This window comes from Panthera pardus, unplaced genomic scaffold (genome assembly GCF_024362965.1).
Source record: "Panthera pardus isolate Hobbes unplaced genomic scaffold, ASM2436296v1 HiC_scaffold_1, whole genome shotgun sequence".
NCBI classification, from domain to species: Eukaryota; Metazoa; Chordata; class Mammalia; order Carnivora; family Felidae; genus Panthera; species Panthera pardus.
Window position 1 is genome coordinate 42,775,135 of NW_026526654.1, and position 23,440 is coordinate 42,798,574.

General features: G+C 38.4%; 1 protein-coding gene across 8 annotated transcripts in view; it reads left to right on the plus strand.

Annotated features, from left to right (window-relative positions):
• KLF12 (KLF transcription factor 12) overlaps positions 1-23,440 on the plus strand; it is a 443,329-nt gene that overhangs the window by 40,941 nt on the left and 378,948 nt on the right. For 2 of the 8 annotated variants that reach the window (XM_019444193.2, XM_019444190.2), the window contains one exon: positions 18,875-18,926. The exons of the other annotated variants lie outside the window; for them this stretch is intronic. The gene's annotated coding sequence lies outside the window, so the exon portion shown is untranslated. The remainder of the gene's footprint in view (positions 1-18,874; positions 18,927-23,440) is intronic. 8 annotated transcript variants of the gene reach the window in all.

Genomic DNA, 23,440 nt, shown 5'->3' on the forward strand with positions numbered 1-23,440 from the left:
TGTGAGGTGTTTTATATTGAAAAAATCATCAAAAATGCTTTAAAGATATAGGCAAATCAATAGGACAATGAATATAAAAGCTTTTTTGGTTGTAGAAAAAAACATTTACTGAGTCCTTCCTATGTGACAGGCATGGTGCTTCATCTGGGGGTTCCTGGCCCAATCCTTTTCCCTTAGACACACAATCTGGTGAGGAGATAACTTATGTATGTGATATACATGTGCTCTATGAAGGAAGGCACAGAGTCCTTTGGAAGCCCATTGTGCTCAGATCATTTCTTCCCCTCCATGAAAGTTACGTGCATATGCTTTTTAAAACCTATAGTTTTCTAAATATCTTCAGATTGTATATATTTAGTCGTAATAAAACTGTCCATTTGGTTTCTCAAATGGTGAAGGATTAGAGGATACATCATTTGAATGAACATGATTTTAAAGTTTTCATGCTGTGTGTGTGTGTGTGTGCGTGCTTGTATGTGTGTATGACAGATATTTAGGAGTATAATTGTGTGTGTGTGTGTGTGTGTGTGTGTGTGTATATGAGGTGTACTTAAAATATATAAAATTATATACATCAGAATCTATATACTGATTTAAATTCTGGAACTGCGTACTTGTGTAACTTAAATCTAGACTATCTCTTAGCTGGCTTTTTTTTTCTCATTGTTTTTCACTTACATACCTAATGAGGTCTGAAATATTTGGGATAGATTGTCCTTCCCCAAGGAGGGAAATTGATATGCACGTGTTTTTAGTGACTAACTTATGTTGAAATCAAAGTGGTTGAAATAGTGGATTGCTATTTAAGTCAGAGTAATGCACCTTACATTAATTTGTATTTTTATTTATTTTACATACCTAGAAAAATTGACCTGAGGAATAGTGTGTTCATTATAGGCCCTCTCACTATATGTAATTTTTAGAATCCATTCTTGACTACATTTTCTTTTTTGCATAGGATATATTCTGAAAAACCTTACAATTAGAACTTTATAGCTAGAATGCTCTTTAAAAACTAATTTCATCTAATTCCTTCAAGCTATTTACAAGCAAAGGACAATGACTATATTATGGTTATTCATAGTTTACAGAGTTAGTTTTTCATTGAATGGAACTCCAGCTTTGCCCAAATCTATGACTTTCATATTTTAATTTCTTTATTCTTTGTTTGATGTTATTTTGGGAACTAATGTCAGCAAAGGAAGCTAAAAAAGTTGCAGTGGAATCTCCATGAGATCTGGGACAGTTTTTAGATTTTTGTAGATATTTATTTCACTTATATAGATAAGTGGGAAGTAATTGTGAGAACTAAGAGACACCGCATATCATTTTTTCATGTAGATGGGAGAGGGAACAGGAGAGACCTGGTTTTGATGAGGAAAGAGCATGCGCATAGGCAAAGTAAGTAAAAGAGTATTTTGTGTTAAAGAAAAATGAGGAGACAGAATGTGTTACCCAGAAATCACCTTTCTTTACCATGTTTTGGGTATATGCTTGCAATCTATCCCAAAAAGATGATTTTTGCCTCCTAAAGATGTCCATGGTGATTTTTTTTTTTTTTTTTTAACAACTTCACTAGCGCGAATGAAACAACCACTACCTTTGCTACCACTATCCACTTACTTTTTAGCAGGCATTTACCTCAGGCTGGTTTGTGGTGGTAGGTTATGGAGCACTATTTTGTACTCCATGAGGGATCTAATGCAACTTTTCAAGTACAGCAACAATGTGGTGAAAACAGTAATGCAAAAAACTTAACCTGAGGAGCATGCAGATTGGATATAATGGGGGAGAAACTAGAGTCCAAGAAACCAAGTAGAAAGTAAAAATTGTGGTCTGGCCTAAAATAAGGGTGTTTGGGAATGCAAGCAGTAGATAGAATTAAGAGCATTTCCTGAAGAGTATTTTGAAGCCAGAGAACTACAAATATAGAGAAAGAGGGAGAGATTGGATGGTGAAGTTTCAGGGATGGGTGATTTGGAGAATGATGATGCCATTCCCACAGGGTCATTGTGGGAGAGGTGATTTGGGGTTATATTCTGAGTTCAGTATTGCTTAAATATAAGCTGCTAGTGGGGCATCTGAGTGCATGTGTACTCAGTCATTGGGATTAGGGAACTGGAGCTCAGGTAAGATTTTTGATCTGGAAAAAGACTTTTGAGCATAAGAGTTCTGGGCAGAACTTTAAGACATGATTCAGTACAGGGGTGAGGAAGATAGTTTGCCTTTATTCAGGAATAGCTATTTCAGCACTTGCTTCCAAGATTGTATTTCTGGTCCACTTATCCACTAGCATTTCCTAACCGTATGATTCAGGCAATTAAGTAAGATGTGTTTGATTATGAGTAAAGAAAATGAATTCAAATTGGCTTTAGTAATAAAAGGGGCTTTGGTTGCCTGATAAGAGAAAGTCCTGAGTTAGGTAGGTCTTCAGAATTAGTTTGGTTTAACATCTCAACAGTCTTTCTATCTCTCTGTGTCACTTTTAACTTCAGGCTGACTCCTGAAGTATACAGGAGTGAGAAGGAAGGTGTCTGTTGTTTTACTTGGAGAGTGAGAAGAAGTTGGCTTCTGGCAGCTCTCTTCAGAAGGTGAGGAAGCTTCTTTCTCAGGTGCCCCTGTGATAAAGATGCCATAATTCACCACGATTGTGGAATATTTTTCCATTCATACAGATCTTCTTTAATTTCTCTCAACATTGTTTTGTAGTTTTCAGAGTATAGGCTTTGTAATCCATTTGTTAAATTTATTCTCAAGTATTTCATTCTTTTTGATGCTATTGTAAATAGAGTTCCTTTTTAAATTGAGGTATAGTTGACACAACACTGTATTAGTTTCAGATGTACAACCTAACGATTCGATGTTTGTATATTTTCTAAAATGATCACCACAATGGCTAATTAACATTCCTTATCATACATAGTTACAGACTTTTGTTTTCCTTTGAAGGTAACTTTTAAGATTTACTTGGTTCGCAGTGTTAAATATGCAATATGGTATTATTTACTAGAGAGTAGAATTGTTTTCTTAATTTCATTTTTGGATTGTTTATGCAAGTGTATAGAAATAAAATTAATTTCTGTGTATTTATATTATACCCTACAGTCTTTCTGAACTATTTATTCTAAGTTTTAAAATGGGTTCTGTAAGAATTTCTGATACACAGGATCATGTATTTGTGAATAGAGTTAGTTTTACTTTTCCCTTTCCAATCTGAATGGCTTTTATTTTTTTTTCTTGCCTAATTGCCTTGGCTAGAACTTTTAGTATAGTGTTGAAGAAAAGTGAGAGTAGATATTCTTGTCACTTTTTGATCTTGGGGAAAGCTTCTGTTTTTTCACCATTAAGTGTGATATAATCTATGGTTTTTGGTAAATGGCCTTTCTCATATTGAACACATTCCCTTCCATTCCTACTTCGTTGGGTATTTATATCATGAAAGGGGATTGGCTTTTTCGGATGTTTTTACTGCATTTATCGATATGATCATGTGGTTTTTGTTTTTTAGTCTATTGACATGGCGCAATACATTAATTTTCACATATTAAACCAACATTGTATATGTGGGATAAATCTCACTTGGTCATGATATGTAATTCTTTTTATATGTTGCTGGATGTGGTTCCACTGGTGTTTTGTTGTGGATTTTTGTATCCATATTCATAAGTGATAACAGTATGTAGTTTTCTTGTCTTTTTTGCAAATAATTCATTTTTAAATGCCTCTGTTTGGATTAACAGTGGAATTTTCAACAGGTTATTGATATTTTTTATGGACTTATCAAAGTACACACTTATTAAATAACATGGCTATGAATTAACAGTCTACCATCATATTTTGAAGATATATATATACACACATGTATATGTGTATATATACATATACGTGTGTATATATATATATATATACACACGTATATGTGTATACATATACACACACACACACACACACATATATATATATATATATATATATATATATATATATTTAAGGATTGGGACAAGAACACAGTAACATCTGTTTTTACAGGGGAAATACAGAATCTATTTTATTTATGAACCTAGTGTGTTTTCCACTTTTTTTTGCGTGGGTGGAAGTGTTTATTGACTGTGTGAGTATATGTGTGTGTGTGTGTGTGTGTGTGTGTGTGTGTGTGTGTTAATAGACTTATTTACCCCATCATATACCTGAAAAGCAATGGATATATTACAATATGAATAAAATAAAAATGAATTTTATGGAAATTAAATTTGGGTTTGTATTTAGAATTTTATTAACTTTTTTTGATAACTAAAGCATGAGAGTTTTACAAATGATAATTGCACAGTTGCACTAGAGGTGGTAGAATAACTTACTGCATATTATTTTTTAAGAACTTTGGACACAATACAGTTGTTTATAGCACAGTCTAAAAAATAAAGCCTATCTTGAAGCATCCTCATATGCATACAATTGAAGTTTGTATCTTTTTTTTTTTTTTAATGTTTATTTATTTTTGAGAGAGACAGAGACAGGATGTGAGTGGGTTAGGGGCAGAGAGAGAGGGAGACGCAGAGTCTGAAGCAGGCTCCAGGCTCTGAGCTGTCAGCACAGAGCCCGACGCGGGGCTCGAACCCATGAGCTGTGAGATCATGACCTGAGCCGAAGTCGGACGCTCAACTGACTGAGCCACCCAGGCGCCCCTGAAGTTTGTATCTTTAATCATAATTACTTGTAAATGATTGTAACACTTCAAAGAACTTTCACGTTTGTTATCCTATTTGGTCATCATCAGAGCCTTTTAAAAAATAGGAAATACTCTGATTCTAATTTGTCAGACAAATTCCGTTGTTGAAAGACCTTCAGGTTACAGATCTGTATAGTGATCTAGAATACCAGAAAGGTATTCGGAATCCCAGCCATATACTCTTTCTTATAAATCAAGTTAAGTCCATAAAAGTATCAGCTAAAGAACATATTCTGATTCTGAATGGCCCTCATTTTTTTCTCTTAGTCCTTTGGCATGCTAGAGTAGAAACAGCAGCCACCAGCATTTTCACTAGTGCAGGAGTCTCTGTGGTGGAGTACATTTCCCCAAAGGATGGTATTCTTAGTGGAGTTTCTGAACAGAAGGTTTGCCAGATACTAAGAGTTGTTTGCTCACCATCTTTCGTGGAGTTTTTAGTAGACCCCTTTCTGCTTAGGGTCCCGTGGTGTCGAGGGAGAACAGGACCGTGCTTTTGTATCTGGTCTGTAGGATATCACTCCCTCCTATAATCATTCATCCTTGTGAAGTTTCTAAGAATACGGGGTATGCTGCTAAAACTACCCTGGATCATGCCCTCATTAGTGTTCTTGTTAAAAATGCACCTGGGTGTAGTAACAGGCAGTGCTTTCTTTTCTGCTCCTTTACTGTTTGTGCATTCAGCGGGGGCTTCCTGTATAGCCCCCTTCTGTCTTCCTCTTCACGGTGTACTGGGAACCACCAATTAATTCTGTAGTAGTGCCTTACATTACAGAGGTTTTCATTTGACGCTAACAACTGAAGACCTTACTGCCTCTAATTTACAGATAAAAAACCCCTGAGGCTCAAGAACAACGTGACTAGAAGCTTAGAATGACGTGACCGGAAGAGGGTGGCATGAGCTGGTCTAGAAGCCTCACTTCTATCAGATAATAAGCTCCTTGAGAACAGGGAGTACATTTTAATCAGCAGTTCAGCTGCAGCACTTAGCATGTTTCTTGGCCTAGACATGTGTTCAATAAATGTTGAGTCCCTGATCCCGGGCCGAGTGGTTGACCCCAACTCTGCTAGTGTGACATTGCTTATGCAGATGATTCTGAACGCTTACAGAAAGTTGAGGCTCTCCTAGGGCCCAGGGGCCTCAGCTACTTTCAGAAGTGAGAACATCCTCCCAGGACTTTTTTTTTTTTTTTTTTTTAAACCACGTTGCTGTTCTGTCTCTGACCTGCGCAACTTCAGCAGCGGACCTGCGTCAACATTCACATCATGTGTGCTTGCTGCTTGCCAAGCTTCTGGTCCCGTGTGCTTCCGATGGCCGAATTCATGTGACTCCTGCTTCATGTCCGAACTCCCATCTTGGGCTGTGACCTACTCCTTGTCCAAGAAATCGTGTTGTCGGAAACTAACTCCACGTGACGTTATTGCCAAACAACATTCTAGTTCTTCTCCAGCATCCCCAGTGGCATGTAAGAAAAACGTGCTAGGCAGTTAAGTTTTGGAAGATACAAGGAGAAGTTGACATCTCTAGATTTACATCTTTAAAACAAAAATGCTGCTGATCATCAGTCAGCCTCTCCCTATGCCTAAAACATCAGTGATTTCTTTAGCTCGGCATTTTAACAAAAATTGGCTTTTGAAATTTAAACCTCTTTTATATTTACCTCCGTATTAAAAACTCCATATAGCTTTCATAATTTTTAATGCGTAAAAATACAAAGCAGGCTGAAAGTAAGATTAGTTTAAAATCTACTTCAACTTTTCCCCATTGAGGGTAATCGTTTGCTCAGATTATGATTTTAGCAGGCACCAACAGTCTCTGTTTCCATACAGACACTTGGCTTTTGGCTTGGATGCTATATGATGGTGTAGTATTTTTCAGTGTGTGTTCCACTGACAACTTGCACCAGATTTACCAGAAGTATGTGTTAAAATGCAGATTCCTAGGCCTAATCCAAGGGGACTAAATCAGAACATTTGAAGGTGGAGCCCAGGAATTGGCATTTAAACAAGCCCCCTGTTGATTGTGCTGAATCCCAAAGTTAGAAGCCTGTGGGCCAGCTGAGGATCCAAGTCAAAGATCTTGGATTTAGTCCCTCCACCACTGAAGGCTCTTTGATATTTATACTTTGACCTTTGTAGCTGAAAATAGGAATGATGGTAACAGCTACCTCAAGGAGGTGTGAGGATTCGGGGAATTATATGTAATTAGTGCAGTGTCTGGGATATCACAAGCCCTCAAGAAATGCTGCTACTCAGGCTTGTTGTTACCAATACCGTTGCACCCAAATGATACAATAGCTACGAGGATTCTTGCTCCCTTCAAAATGAGGATAAGCTTGTTACCAGAAAAACCACTTCTGAGAGTTAAGAAGTCAGTGCCAGATGTTGGCAAATGATGGCCCACAGCCTGCTTTTATAAATAAAGTTTTATGGGTGCACAGCCACCACGTTTGTTTAAGTATCGTCTGTGACTGCTTTGGACTCTGCCTTACAAAGCCGAAGATACTTACTTTCTGGCGCTCAACAGAAGTTAGCTGACTCTTGCTCTGTTCTAACGTGGACTTTGGCGAAAGCTTCGACCATGTCAGTCTGTTGTGCAGAGGCAGTCAGGCGTGGGTAATAAGAGAGAGTGCTGGGAACAGTGGCCACACCTGCTGCCTCAGATCCTTAAGAAAAGCCAGCCCTTCATTGTGCCTTTCTGCCACTGCCTTCTTGCTCCACCTAAAAATCAGTGATGGGGTCCTGTGCCATTTTTGTATCTGGGAAACCAGAAGGGTGAGTACTTTGGAGGCTCTCAGGACTGTGAGTTGTTATGGTCCCTACGAATAATAACACGGAAAGTAAAACAGCATATGGCGAACACCTAGACAAAACACAGTTGCATACCCTGGTGGGCTTCCTTACCATCGAGTTTGAATTCACACCATGCGCTAAAAATGTGTTGTTGTTCATCTCCCATCACCTATGAATTAAAAGCCAAAACCAAACCACACCCAACTCTCAGAAAAGAAAAAAAAGTGACACAGAATTGTAGAAGCATCTTGTAAACAATCACAACCTAATTCTCTAAACCTGAAACTCTAACTGGAGATAAGATTGTTGAAATTTGTGGCTACATTTCACAAAATAAGCTAACCTCCTAGAACTTTTGTGAACAAACTTTGTATCGTGCCCAGGCATACAAGCAATGATTAATTTATGATGTTTTGATATTTCCCAACACTTTTTTTTAATGTTTATTTTTGAGAGAGGGAGCGAGAGAGAGCGCATGAGTGGGGAGGGACAGAGAGAGAGAGGGACACACAGAATCTGAAGCAGGCTCCAGGCTCCAAGTTGTCTGTGCAGAGCTAGACATGGGGCTCGAACTCAAGAGCTGTGAGATCATGACCTGAGCCAAAGTCAGACACTTAACCAACTAAGCCACCCAGGTGCCCCTTTCCAACACTTTTAATAGGAATATTTCACTTTCCCAAAGGTACTAGTTATATTCTTCTTGCATTAGGGTCTAATGTTGTCATGGGCTCTAGCTGAGAAAGAACCTCTGGACTATGGGTTTATATTCAACCATTAACATAATTTTGTATGGTCTTTGAGGCAGTGTATATAAGGTATCCCCATTTTTTCAGTAAAACCTTGGTTTGCAAGCATAATTCGTTTAGAAACATGCTTGTAATCCAAAGCGCTTGCGTATCAAAGTGAATTTCAAGAACCATTGGTTCAGTTGTGATCATGTGACGTTTGGCGTCACGAACTACTCACGCAAGACCTCAGTGCAACACCTCGCTCGTTTATCAAGTTAAAATTTATTAGAAATGTTTGCTCATCTTGCGGAACACTCGCAGAACAAGTTACTCGTATTCATGAAACTACAGTAGACATCTAATCGTCAGCCAAAATGTTGTGAGAGATCAAACAGAACACTATTCTGTGTTCTTTTGGGTTTGATTATAGGTGTTTTTCTATGTATTCTGCAGTGTTTTCTGTTTTTCTCTGCGTGTGTGTCTCATTCCTTCTTCACTTGGTCCCTTAACTCTATTCTTCCCCTTGTCCTGTTCCTTTAACGGGTACGTAGTGCGTCTCTTGGGTCCAGTATTTATGCAGTGTAACTAGCACAGTTTCTGACATTTCTCTTTAAAAAAAAAAAAAAAAAAATCCTGCCAAACAAAATTTTTTTATGTGCCCTTTGATTAATATTTTTATTAGCTTGCTGACTCTCTAATAAGAAAAAAAGTTCCCATCCCCTGTTTTCTTGGCTTCTTTGTGTTGCTGGCTCAGAGTGTTTTATTGTTTGATGGAGTAGATAAAATTCCCCTGATGTTTCCTACTCACTCTAAATTTGGAATACACCTACAGTATTCTTTTAGGCTTTATTGTTTCCTAAACCATCTATTTAAATGCAGTCCTAAAGCTTAAACGGAACACTGTTATTGTGGCTAAAAATAATATGTGTAATGGAGCAGTAGATTTGACTTCATTACCGTCTTCATAACCATGCAAAAGCCACCGTTCCCACAAAGCACTCAGTAAGGTCTAGTGATTATTAAATTTTGCCAGTTCCATAGTAAATGTATAATGGGTTACTTGCAGTGATTTGTAAATGGAATGGTGGGAAGAACTTGACCTTTAAAATTCAGTAGGGCCTTTCTGAAACCCTAATGTTTAGAGCAAAGGCAGAGGCATCCATAAGGACACTAGTCAAGGGGAAAGCTCTTGCCCATTACCGAACAGAATAGTATCTGATACACTCCGTCTATAGCAGAAGGAGGAGCTTTTAGTGTATTATTTTATATTGAATGTCTGTGAACCTGAGACTGTTTGTAGCTCTTTTATAGGGAATGGTTGATTTAATGTTCTTATTTAATTTTCTTTTTATCATTTCTCAGAAAAAATTTTATATTTATTCTAGAATTAAAAAAAATTATTTATTTTTGAGAGACAGAGAGAGAGAGAGAGAGAGAGAAATAGAGAAATAGAGTGTGAGCAGGGGAGGGGCAGAGAGAGAGGGAGACACAGAATCCAAAGCAGGCTTCAGGCTCTGAGCTGTTAGCACAGAGCCCGATGTGGACAGTGCTTGAACTCATGAACCTTAAGATCATGACCTGATCTGAAGTCAGAGGCTTAACCAACTGAGCCACGCAGGTGTCCCATCCTAGAATTTTGTTTGCAGTTTTTTTTTTTTTTTTTTTGATTGTGAGACAAATAAGTTTCTCCAGGTTAATTGAATTTAAATTCTGGTGTTTTTTTTAAAATTTTTTTTTAACGTTTATTTATTTTTGAGACAGAGAGAGACAGAGCATGAATGGGGGAGGGTCAGAGAGAGGGAGACACAGAATCCGAAACAGGCTCCAGGCTCCGAGCTGTCAGCACAGAGCCCGACGCGGGGCTTGAACTCACGGACCGTGAGATCATGACCTGAGCCGAAGTCGGCCGCTCAACCGACTGAGCCACCCAGACGCCCCTGTTTTTTTTTTTTAATTGAAGTTTTTTTTTTAACATTTATTCATTTTTGAGAGTGAGAGAGACAGAGCATGAGCAGGGGAGGGGCAGAGAGAGAGGGAAACACAGAATCTGAAGCGGGTTCCAGGCTCTGAGCTTTCAGCACAGGGCCGGACACGGGGCTTGAACTCACTGACTGCGAGATCATGACCTGAGCTGAAGTCGGACACTTAAGTGACTGAACCACACAGGTGCCCCCAAATTCTGTTTTAATAATGAACCTCACATACTTGCTCAATGACATTAAAGTAGATGATTTTGCCATTTGAATTATTCTATTACACTTTTATGATCCTGTACTTATGTTCTTGCTTGTCCCCAGTCTAAAATTCCCATCTGCCACTTCTTCCTCACTATATTCCTTCTTCTAACTATTCCAACTCTCAAAACCTGATTCCTCGTTCATATGCCATCTGCTCAAAGAAGCTGTCCTGCTTTGCAAAGTCAAATGAATGAATTTGGGTTTTTTTTAAAATCTTAATTTCTGTACTTATAGAGACACTTTGTCTAGACTTGTATTTCATAGTTATTTTGTTGGCTGTCAATGATAGGCGTTATGTATTAAGTTGAACCATATGAAATTACCATTATTCAATTGTTTTTGAGGTACAGACATGTCAAGTTCATATGTCTGAACCTAATACTCATATCAACATTAACTGCACAAACCTCTGAAAATAAAGTATGGTCTGAGTTTATTAAAACACATTTTGGACTTGGGTTTATGTCTGTATCCTAGAGTACTTACAGAGTTTTGTACATAACAAATGTATTAAAGAATGTTTGTTGGAATGAAATCAGTTGGATTGTCTACATTACTGTTACTCTTTATGAGCTAACTAATAATTGCTTTAGAAATGATGCCTCTTCTCTGGGGCACACTGTTGTAAAACCAGGATATTAGAGGGGTGCCTGGGTGGCTCAGTCGTTGAGCATCTGACTGTTGGTTTCAGCTCAGGTCATGATCTCCTGGTTCGTGGGTTCGATCCCCATGTCTGGCTCTGTGTAGGCATTGCAGAGCCTGCTTGGAATTCTCTCTCTCTCCCTCTCACTCTGCCCTTCTCCTGCTTGTGCTCTCTCTCTTTTTCTCAAAATAAATAAATAACACTTAAAAATTTTTCTAAAACCAAGATATTTGAGTCCACTGTGTAATTTCATCTATTACCCACTCATTTCAGTGGTCATATACCTGAAGTTAAACTTCTTGTCTGAAAGTCACTGTTCCTCATGTTTTAGTTGTACACTATATTGCCTTTGTCGAAACTTTTTTCTTTACTTGGTCTATACTTGCCTTATTTTGCTTTACTTATTGCAAAAGTAATACTTCTTTCATTTCTAATTTTCCCCTCTTAAAAATTTTTTATCAACTTACTTCTTGGTTTGAAGGACTGTCAGTGCCCCCCACCTTGGAAAATGTTCCCTGGCTTGCTTTGTTTTATCATGGGAAAAAAACCTTTCTTTTGAAGTTATATTTTGTGCTTGCTAAAGGTCCAGTTAAATCACAGGAGATAAAAGCTGTACTGACAACCTTGGACATTCCCTGTCCTTTGCCAGAAATAGCAAACTAGATACTCATCTTGTACAAAAATATGTGCATGTTCATCCTCACTTAAAAACATCTTGTCTTGGGTCATTCTTGCAGCAAGTGGGAGGAGTCTAAGCCCATAGTGTGGAATCTGGGGGTTACAGGACATGAGGTAGGACTGGAGGGGAACAAAGTATGGTGCTGAACAAATGGAGAAAATGGTGCTTTTTCTTTATTGACAGGCTTTTTAGTTTTCAATACCGTACAATCTTTTTCTTAGCTCCTTACAATACCATACAATTTCCTCAAGATAGGTTTTTTTTTTTTTTTTTTTTTTATCTCACTTAGGCTTTTTTCCTAACTGGAAGAAATTTTGCATGAGAAAATGAGATTTTGGAATTACAGAGAAAGTTCAATCTGTGAATATGTTGAAATATTTTATAGCATCACATAGAAAGATATTTTTGTGAATTTCTTTTGTCCTTGAATCGATGACTTTATAGTACACTAATTAGGTAGAATTTGTGATCAGCTCTCTTACAAGTTATGAGGCATGTATAGACATTTTTCACTTTTAGACTCCATTACTTGAGGTGTTTGAACATGAGACTATGGTCTATACAGTTAAAATTGGTAGTTTTAATAATTAACTAAGGTGACTTATTTTCTGATAAGAGTGGAGTAGGGGAACAGGTTATTGTAAATCTATGGGAGGAGTCTTTTTATGCCTGTATGTAGTGATACATATATGTGCGTTTCTGCTGTTCCAATGAATAATTCGTTAAAATGGACTAGATCTTACTGAGCATGGATTGTAAACTCAGGGGTAGAGATCAATGTATTCCCCATGCCTAGGATGTTGTCTTGCGTGTGACAAATCTGTAATTATTATCTGTTGAGTGAATGGTTGAATTGATAAAATATCTGTTGGTTGCCTAATACCATGTTTTGAGCTCCTAGGAACAGAGAAACAACGTAACACTAAACATAGTCTTTAAGGTTGTAAATTAGAAGTAGAGACAAACATCAATGCATATTAATAGAGAGAATGATTAGTACTGAGATCTGTAGTGCTCAAAGTAATTTTTTAATAAAAAAGGAGATAGATGGAAGAGGCAACAATAGGGATAACGTCATTTTCTAAGTACCGGACACCTACTTTGTACCATTTATTGCACTAGGTGTTTTATAGGTATTATCTCAGTGCATCTTCATGACAGATCTGATTATTATCCGTGTTAGTCCTCCATGTGATAATCGAGGTTCAGTATCATTCTCAAGATCACCTAGCAGTTAAGTGGCGGTGCTGGGTTGTAAGACTTCTGTCTGCCTCTTTAACAGTACTACTGCTTTATTGCTTTGCTAGTTTTCTGGAGCTGCCTGGACCAGGAGTGACCCAGGTTGGTAGTTGGGTACCAGAGGCCCTCTGGACACCTGTAGACCTAACAGAAGCCATTGAGCTCTTCCTAAACCAAAAATGTAACACAAATACTGCTGTCACTGGAGCTGGGCTCCACCCATTGGACTGGGTTCCGTGCTGGGAAGAGGGAATACTACGTAGAGACTTTAAGGGGCTTCCTTTGTCTCTGCCCTCGTCAATATCGGTGTTAAAATCTACACACTTTTAGTGATATCTTCAAGCTGGCCAATTCCCACTATAGGCAGTATTTTATGTATACATACAAACAGTTGTTAAAAACAAAGTGTGGTATTAATCATGGCTGCCATTGTGTTTGAGTTGCTTATAATTAGAGAACTGGTATAATTGATAGAGCTCTGCCAGCTGGTTCTAGATTTCTCACCTGGGGAACTTTTTACAAATACAGTTGACTCTCTTTTTTTTAATGTTTATTTTTGAGAGAGAGAGAGAGAGAGAGAGAGCACATGCTCACGTGAGTGTGTGTGAGAGAGTAGGGAAGGGTGGGGGGTGGTAAGAGGATGTGAAGTGGGCTCTGTGCTGACAGCATCGAGACTGATGGGGGTTCAAACTCACAAACTGTGAGATCGGACACTTAACCGACTGAGCCACCAAGGCACCCCAATACTGTTGACCCTTGAACAACATTGGTTTGAACTGCACAGATCAACTTCTGCATGGAGTTTTTTTTGATAAATACAGTGCAGTTCTGAAATGATTTAACATTTATTTTTCTGTAGGTTACTCTGTTGTAAGAACAAACTATATAATATACATAACATACAAAGTATGTGTTCATTGACTATCTAAAATATGTTATTGGTAAGGCTTCCAGTCAGTAGTAGGGCATTAGTAGTAAAGTTTTTGCGTAGTCGGAAGATATACTTGGATTTTCAATTGCACGGGGAGTTGGCTCCCCTAACCCCTGGGTTGTTCAAGGGTCCTCTGCTTTAGTACCTTAGCCCAGTCTCCAGAAAATCTAAGTAGGTTTGTATGGGGGCTAAGGAAATCAGTCAACCTATTTATCTATTCAGATGATTCTTGATTTTTTTTTAAGTTTATTTATTTTGAGAGAGAGAAAGAGAGAGAGGGAGAGGGAGAGAATGAATTCCTAGAAGGTCCCGCGCTGTCAGCACGTAGCCTGATGCAGGACTTGAACTCACAAACTAGGATATCGTGACCTGAATCAAAATCAAGAGTCAGATGCTTAACTGACTAAGCCACACAGGGGCCCCAGATGATTCTTCTTTAAATTTTTTTTTTCCATCTAGTGATTTTTAAGCATATAGGTCACATTCTCTCCTGTTTCCTCCTCACACACTTTTTAACATCTCTGAAGACAGCTTAATATTGTGTAATAGTTTAACTGACACAGTTTTTGTTTCTTGCATATAAGATAGTGGTACATATTACAACTGCTGGGAACTTCTAGTCAGTGATGGCTGGGCAGGTGATTTCTATAAGGGAAAATGGTCACCTAGAAAACATTCATTTAGGGATGCCCTTACGATTCCCAGTGTGTAAATGTTTTAATTTAACTAAAGAACAGAGAAGCTATTTCATTTCATTAATCAGTACATTCGAATCATTACACTGAATGATTATGCTTCATTTATTTTGTGTCAGAATGTTTTCCACACAATAATAGAGAATAAAAGTGCATCATTAATTATAGCTGAGCAGCTCACACATGTATGGGTATATATATTTCCATATCATCACACAATGAAGGAAATGTAATATAAGAAATAATTAATCCTTACCAACGAATTGAAGATTCAATTAAATAGTAGTATTAAATTCACGGTCATTTGTAATCATGCCTTGTAACAGTTTTAAGTAATGCTTGACAAAGTTTGTAGAAACATTTCCATTTGCTTGTGTCTTCCCCTTCTAAATGGAAAGCTTTTTTTTTTTTTGTAAGAACATGGTTATCTTTTGGGGGCAACAGTTACTTGTTTTGGAGAAGAGTGTAACTTTTTTTTGGAAACAGAATTGATTCATTTGCAGAGCTTCACTGGGATGGGATTTCTGAAAGAGAAGGACTAATTACCGTAAAAAAGTTGCAATTCTATGCATGGAAATTTGGATTTGGTCCTCTCCTGTGAATAGGGACCCTTCCTGATAAGACCCTCTGTGTCATGTGCCCTTTTAGTTATCAGAACTTCAAAGCTGCTTAATAATGTTTCTTCTAGTTCTTTCCCTTTCCCCTGGCTGGCTGGGACTCTTGTTAAAAACCCACAAAACAAACTAACATACAAAATCTGCTTGCCGTACATAATTACAGTATCCTAAAAACCCTCTGTATCTTCCTAGGTCCAAAAGGGGCAAAAGGACTCCAGGCACCAGTCATTTCATTGGCTGCACTTATTTTCCGGAATAAAGTAGAGGACTTAATTTATAGTTCAGTAACTTCTTTTTTTTTTTTTTAATTTTTTTTAATGTTTATTTATTTTTGAGACAGAGAGACAGAGCATGAACAGGGGAGGGGCAGAGAGAGAGGGAGACACAGAATCTGAAACAGGCTCCAGGCTCTGAGCTGTCCGCGCAGAGCCCGACGCGGGGCTTGAACTCACGGACCGTGAGATCATGACCTGAGCCGAAGTCGGATGCTTAACTGACTGAGCCACCCAGGTGCCCCTAGTTCAGTAACTTCTAAAGAGGCAAATATGTCTCTCCTTTATAGATGAGAAAATATGGAGATGGGAAAAATTTAAGCAGTTTAAGAGACGCTACAGGGAAAAGTGGGTGGAGAACAAAATTTTAGAGGTTCTTGGAACACGTCATAGACTCTCTGAACTTGGTGATCTCTCTTTTTGCAACAAAGCCAAAATAATTTCAACACTATTTTTTTAAACACCAAACAGTTTTCAAATGGTTTCTTAAACATTGCTTCAGCTTACTATTATAATGAATTTCTGACTTACAGTTTTTATAGCAATTTTATAGTTTGTCTAAGAATACTCACTTCACAAATGGTGGGGTCATATCTAGACCTTGGAGGCTTAAGACATTTAGGCCCAATTCATTTCCATCACATCACACTTAGTGATTCACTGATAATCACATTTTTTTTTTTGAGTTTATTTATTTTGAGGGAGGGAGGGACAGAGGGGGAGAGAGAGAGAGAGAGAGAGAGAGAGAGAGAGAGAGAGAGAGAGAGAGAGAGAGAGAGACGCACCGCAGGAGGGGCATAGAGAGAGAGAAAGAGAGAATCCCATGCAGGTTTTGCACAGTCAGTGCAGAGCTCAATGTGGGGCTTGAACTCACGAACCATGAGATAATGACCTGAGCCAAAATCAAGAGTTGGATGCTTAACAGGCCAAGCCACGCAGGTGTTCCACTTAATCACATCTTATCCCCTGCTCCCCAGTTATGACATCATTAATTGCAGTAATTTAATGTGACTTTTTATAATGTCACATTTTTGCTCCAGGCTGTGATTTTTTTAAAAAAAATGTTTAATGTTTATTTTTGAGAGAGAGAGCGAGAACACGAGCATGGGAGGAGCAGAGAGAGAGGGAGATACAGAAACCGAAGCAGGCTCCAGGGTCTGGGCGGTCAGCACAGAGCCTGACACGGGGCTCGAACTCACAAACTATGAGATCATGACCTGAGAGCCAAAGTCACATGCTTAACCGACTGAGCCACCCAGGCGCCCGAGGCTGTGAGTTTTAAAAGCTGTTGAAGCCAAAATTCTTTCAGTATGGCTTGCACCCTTGATTTTAGGAGAATATGAAAAAGAAAATGAAATTTAACATTAAAAATGGATTTATACTAATAAAACAGCCACAGCCCATGTACAATTATGAAAAAACTCATTTCTAATTGAGAAGATAAGTCCACTTAAAAAATTTCTTTTATACGTAGAACAACTTTATTGACATAGTTGGCATGCTGATTCAACCTATCTAAAGTGTACAATTCAGTAGTTTTTGGGACAGTCACAGAATTGTTCAGTGTACCACCATCAGTTTTAGAACATAAAACCTACTTTTAAAAGTGGAGGTATTCAGGTATATCCTGGTTCTTTTCAATTTGGGCCTGTTATGAATAGAACTGCTTTTAAAAAGTATAGGTAATTGTAACAAAATAAGTAATCTTCAAATTAATGTCAGAATCATGTGTTTGAAAACTTTTAATTATATTGTAATTATTTCTCAGCTATTTAGAGACATTTTATGTCGGTGTGCTGAGCTGGGTATCTAAAGCTTTTTTGAAATTTTTGGTTGTATCAGTGTCTAGTGTTTCTCCATTCCTGTTTTTGGTCATGTTTGCTTAAACAAATGAGTTTCATATATTACTGTACAAGCTATAAACATACACATGGTTCTTAAATATAGGTTGCATTTTTGTTTTAGCTTGTCAAGTTCATAGTAGACCCTGGGCAGAAGACTTTATCATTATTTACGGAACAGTGGTTCTCATTATTTGTTGCAGATTAGAATCACATGAGTATTTAAAAATAGTAATACCTTTACCTCCTCCTTGACGATTGTAATTTAATTGGTAATTTAATCCCACACGGGACCCAGGTGCCAATAGCTGGCATATTTAAGTTTCCTACATAATTCTCATGTGTGGCCAGGATTAAAAACTTGTTTTAGATTCTTGTTTTCAAAACGTTTGCAGCAGGAGCCTGAAGCTTAATTTTTCTAAACTCGTTTACTTTTCATTTATCTGTCTCATATCTCAAGAAAAAGTTGATTAACTCAAAGCTGGATTAGAAAATGGGGGGAGGCCCTGACTGAGTCTCCAGCTAGCACCTCTGAAGTTCATTTGCCACTTTGTTCATCTTTGTGTTCTCAGTTCCAGCAAATGCCTACTCTGCCCAAGTTCCTTACTTGCCTGCCTTCCTTTTCTTTCTTTCCTTTTCTTCCTTTCCTTCTTTCTTCGATATTAAGTGCCTGCTGTCTGTTCCAGCACTGTTTTATATCCCGAGGACATAAACACAATTTGGAATCCTTCTTACACTTGAGTTGGCAAAAGATGCGTCATAAATATTTGTTGAATTGAATAGATTCACACCTGAGCCCTCTTGGCATACTGCTGTGCTGTGCCTCAAATCCTGTGTAGAAATTATGATTTTTTTGATATTCCAGGAACATTCCAAGCATTGTCTGTCACTTCCTCATTTGTTTGTCTGCTTCCCTGTTACATTCAAGGACATACCAAATCTAGCCAGGCTTAAACCATCAGGATAAAGTTGGTTAGGACGTGTAATTCAGGTCCTCTATCTCCATGTATCCCAGACTCGCATGGAGACTCACAGACTCACCTACCAACAACTGAGTTTTGGGTAATCTCAGAGTCAAGTCAGGTGATAAAGACCAGATGCTGTGACTTGTGGGTTGTAAGTCAGTGGAGGCTGTCCTGAGGACTTGTACAGCCTGACTACCAGGTCTTAGAACCCTGTCTTCTCTTCATCCCCATGGCACGTTTTATTTTCTGGGAGCAAGGTAGAAGGGGGACATGGTGTGATCCTCTACCAGTTTATAAATTCTCACTGGGTGGATTATCTCTCCTACGCTTGGATATTTCAGAGTTGACTTACCCCAGAAAAAGAATACTTACAGGTAGCAAAGTATCCTCGCGAGCGCACCTGCACTCATGCACCCCCCACCCCCATATTTAAGAATGAGAAAACAGTAGCAGAAGACACAGTATTTTGTTTTAGTTTTTAATCATTGATTTTGTTTTTACTTATTTGTAGCTTTCGCAGCCTCTCAGCATGTAGAAAATACCTTCTGAATACGATTAAACAGGTATGTGGTGCTGGGTGATGAGTCTTGTGCTGCTGCTAATGGAAATGTAAAATGGGGGGTGGGGAGAAAGATTGCAAAATTTAACAACACATTACTTCTTGTTGAGCCTTTGGTGCCACTCTTGGCATTATTAAAATATACATGAAGTACTGAATAAATGTTGACTAGAGTCATAGCATGCCCCGTGTTCTTAGGAAAATATTTTAAGAAATACATTCTGCCTTTAAAGCGAAGTAATGAAAGCTTAGGCATTGAGGTTTTTCCTTCACACTGCATTCCCTCCTGAATTCTTGCACTTTTTATTTGGGCTGTTTGACTTGTTTATTTCATTTTGCAAATAACACAGTCTCTGGACATGTGTGTATTTGTGTGTGCCTTTTCAAGGATTTGGTTTGTTTGAGAACTATAAGTATACCAAAGGAGCCTCTGTGGCCACCTTTAGAACAAAGCTTCCTAATTTCAGTGTCATTAAGTTAGCAGCTGGTGCAGCTGAATTCAAAGGCACATGCATGGTTATTGACTGTTTTCTCTGAAAACAGCCTGAACAAAGCATTTCCTTAAGCAATGTTGAGCAGGATTTGGAACTTCCTATGCCTCAGAAAAGTCTTAGAAAGGTTTATGGAATTGCAAAGGTCAACATTACTGCATGTGATTCACCTCTACCCCCAATCCATGGTATTTGACTCCTTTAAAAAAATCTTGTGTTTTAAAATCATATGGTCAGAATCCCTAAGCAAAGGAAAAAAAGAGAGAGAAAAAAATCCAGTTAAATCCAGTTATATCAGGGGCTCCTGGGTGGCTTAGTGGGTTGGGCGGCCAACTATAGCTCAGGTCATGATCTTGCAGTCTGTGAGTTCGAGCCCCACGTCAGGCTCTGTCCTGAGCACTCAGATCCTGGAGCCTGCTTCTGATTCTGTGTCTCTCTCTCTGCCCCTTCCCTGCTTGCTCTCAGTCTCTCTCTCTCTCTCTCTCTCTCTCTCTCTCTCTCTCTGTCAAAAATAATAAACAATAAAAAAAAATTAAAAAAAAAATCCAGTTATATCAGTTACTCTTAGATAATCCTTAGTAATGGCATAGGAGTGTGATAACACACATGCTAGTTAGTTTAAGAGCAAGAAAGTTTCAAAAGTTGTAGCTTGCACTATAGCATTGATAGGCTACTCTTACATATTATGTTGTTTAGTTTCTTGTATATAGTTAAGGAGAGTAATCTTTTTTTTTTTTTTTAAATTTTTTTTTCAACGTTTTTTATTTATTTTTGGGACAGAGAGAGACAGAGCATGAACGGGGGAGGGGCAGAGAGAGAGGGAGACACAGAATCGGAAACAGGCTCCAGGCTCCGAGCCATCAGCCCAGAGCCTGACGCGGGGCTCGAACTCACGGACCGCGAGATCGTGACCTGGCTGAAGTCGGACGCTTAACTGACTGCGCCACCCAGGCGCCCCAAGGAGAGTAATCTTTTATATAAATGTGTATTCTATGAGTATCTTGGAAATGGTAAAGATCAGGAGTTGGCAAGAATTCATGCATTTTTATCAAAGTGATATGCTTTTATTTTTTATCATAATGTTTTCATTAATTTTCTTTGAAAATATTGACATATAATTGACATAACATGTTAATTTCAGGTGTACGACGTAATGATTCAGTGTTAGTATATATTGTGAAACGATCATCACAATAAGTATAGTTAACATCCATCGCCACGTACAGTTAACACATTTGTTTTTCTTGTAATAAGAACTCGGAAGATAGACTCTCTTAGCAACTTTTGAATATACAATACGGTATCTACCTTTCTTTTTTTTTTTCTTTCTCTCTTCTTTCTTTCTTTCTTTCTTTCTTTCTTTCTTTCTTTCTTTCTTTCTTTCTTTCTTTCTTTCTTTCTTTCTTTCTTTCTTTCTTTCTGAAAAAGAGAGCATGAGCAGGGGAAGGGGGGAGAGAGAATCCCAGGTAGGCTCCATGCTGCCAGTGCAGAGCTTGATGGGGGGCTTGAGCTCACAAGTTGTGAGATCATGACCTGAGCTGAAACCACGAGTTGGATGTTCGACCAACTGAGCCATCCAGGTGCCCCTACAATACAGTATTTTTTTTTTTTTATTTAAAAAAAAAATTTTTTTTTTTAATGTTTATTTATTTTTGAGACAGAGAGAGACAGAGCATGAGCAGGGGAGGGGCAGAGAGAAAGGAAGACACAGAATCTGAAACAGGCTCCAGGCTCTGAGCCGTTAGCACAGAGCGCGACGTGGGGCTCGAACTCACGGACTGTGAGATCATGACCTGAGCCGAAGTCGGACGCTTAACCAACTGAGCCACCCAGGCGCCCCAATACAGTATTTTAAACTATATTCACTGGCTGTACGTTACATCCGCAGGACATGTTTGTTTTATAATTGGAAATTTGTATCTTTTGACCACTTTTACCCATTTCTCCCACCGCCACACCCTACGTTGTGTTTTCAATGAACATCTGCCATATACCAGACTCTGTTAAGTGCTAATAGGTATAAAAGAAAGGCATGATAATATGCAAACACTTAAGTAATAGTAAAGATGGAATGTAACTTGGTGAGAAGTTAGGTGGCATGGATCTGCTTTCCTCTTATTTCCAGGTAAATTTGTATTTTCAGATAAAATTTCCTTTATAGAGAGAGAACTCAGGTTGAGTTGAGAAGGCTGAACACTATTTCTGCATTTCCATAATGTAGTGTAAGTTTTTGTGGTAGATTGTTCAGTTCTAAGGGGAAGGAAAATTTGGGAGGTGCTATTTATTAGATTGACATTGTATTTTACATTCTTTTGTTTATACGTGAAGAGTTCCTCATAGTTTTCCATCAGCACCAATTTAAAATCATTATACAGGGTCAGAGTCCTGGCCAGTCAGGGAGAGTCTTGTCTCTGATGACGCCATGACGTGGTTGCCCTTTTAACATAGCCCACTGACATCTTGATGTCTTAAACTACCACTTGTTTCTGTTGAGTCATTTTAGTTCACCACCCATTAAAAATAATTCTCGCACAGATTAATTTTATGTAGGTTTGCTACCTGCCATGTAAAGTAGTGATTTTTCCTTTTGTATGTGTTATTTCTTTTTCTTTCTGGTTTTAATGAAATATACCCGAGTGTATCTCTGCCAGCATTAAATGGTATAAATTGTATTATAAAGTCCCTGGAAATTAGGATCCTATAGATTATTTGGCTTATGTTTCTAGACCAAAACACTATATCATTTTCATATAGCTCTCCCACATTGTCATAATCATTAAATTGTTACGTAGGTGTCGTGTGTCTCCCTCTCTCTCTGTCCCTCCCCAGTTCATGCTCTGTCTCTCTCTGTCCAAAAAATAAATAAACATTAAAAAAAAAAAATTAAAAAAATAAAAAAAAACATGCATTATTTAGTAAGGTCTGGTGGTTAATACTATGCAGAGCATCACAACTCTGTAAAGGTGTAATGCTGTATGTTTTAGTTTCAGCTCTATTTGGATAGTGTTTATGTTTTATTAATATATTTTTTAATTTTTTTAAATGTTCATATTTGAGAGAGGTGGGGGGGAGGGTAGAGAGAGGGAGACCCAGAATCCGAAGCAGGCTCTGGGCTCCAAACTGTCAGCACAGAGTCCAACGTGGGGCTCGAACTCATGAACTGTGAGATCATGACCTGAGCTGAAGTCAGACACTTAACCGACTGAGCCACCCAGGCACCCCTGTTTTATTAACATTTTATGTGTTTCAAGAGTGTATTAGAAAAATATCTTTTTTGAGTTGTTCATAGTGACTTTTGGGTGCTAAGTTTATTAATAACTTGCCACCCATGATTCTATAAACATGTACACTGATAATTTTTCCATCATGAAATGACCTTGTGTTTTTCCATGAGGGAAATGTTCCAGACCCACTCCCAGAGTCTCAGGAGGTCCCCTGTATTGCCCACAGGGAGAGTTTTGAAACTTCACTGCCTTTCTCATTCCTTCTACCAAACAATGCCATTCTCACTGTCACCCGATTAATGTCTGTGTCCTGGAAACAATAGGTGTCTGTAGGTCAAGAACATCTCAGCTTCTCACTTGACCAGTTTGTAGCCCTGTCACTATCTAGTGCTATGCACCTCCTTCCCTCCTGCTTGCAGGCAGGTAAGTTTCTCTGGGTTAGGGGTGCCCTGACATCAGTGCTCTCAGAATCTGGTTACTTCCTGGCTTTTCTGAGGTCACTGCCATCACCATGTCTCCCATGTCTGTTTTCATCTCCATTGACTAAGCTCAGGCTTCTTTTGCTAGTAATCTCTTAACTGCTAAGTACAATAGTTTCATTGGTGATCTTATTTGACCTTGCTTTTGTTTTTGACGTGGTTGGTTACTTCTTTAACTTCCCTTTCCGTATTATTTCCACATTCCTGCTTGTTCCTTTTGGTTACTTGTTAGTCTCCTGTATTGGTTACTCCTTCTCTTTTTGGCCCCAAAGTTGGTATTTGGAAGTGTGTCATCTTTCTCTCTCCTTTCTTAGTGTGCCCATT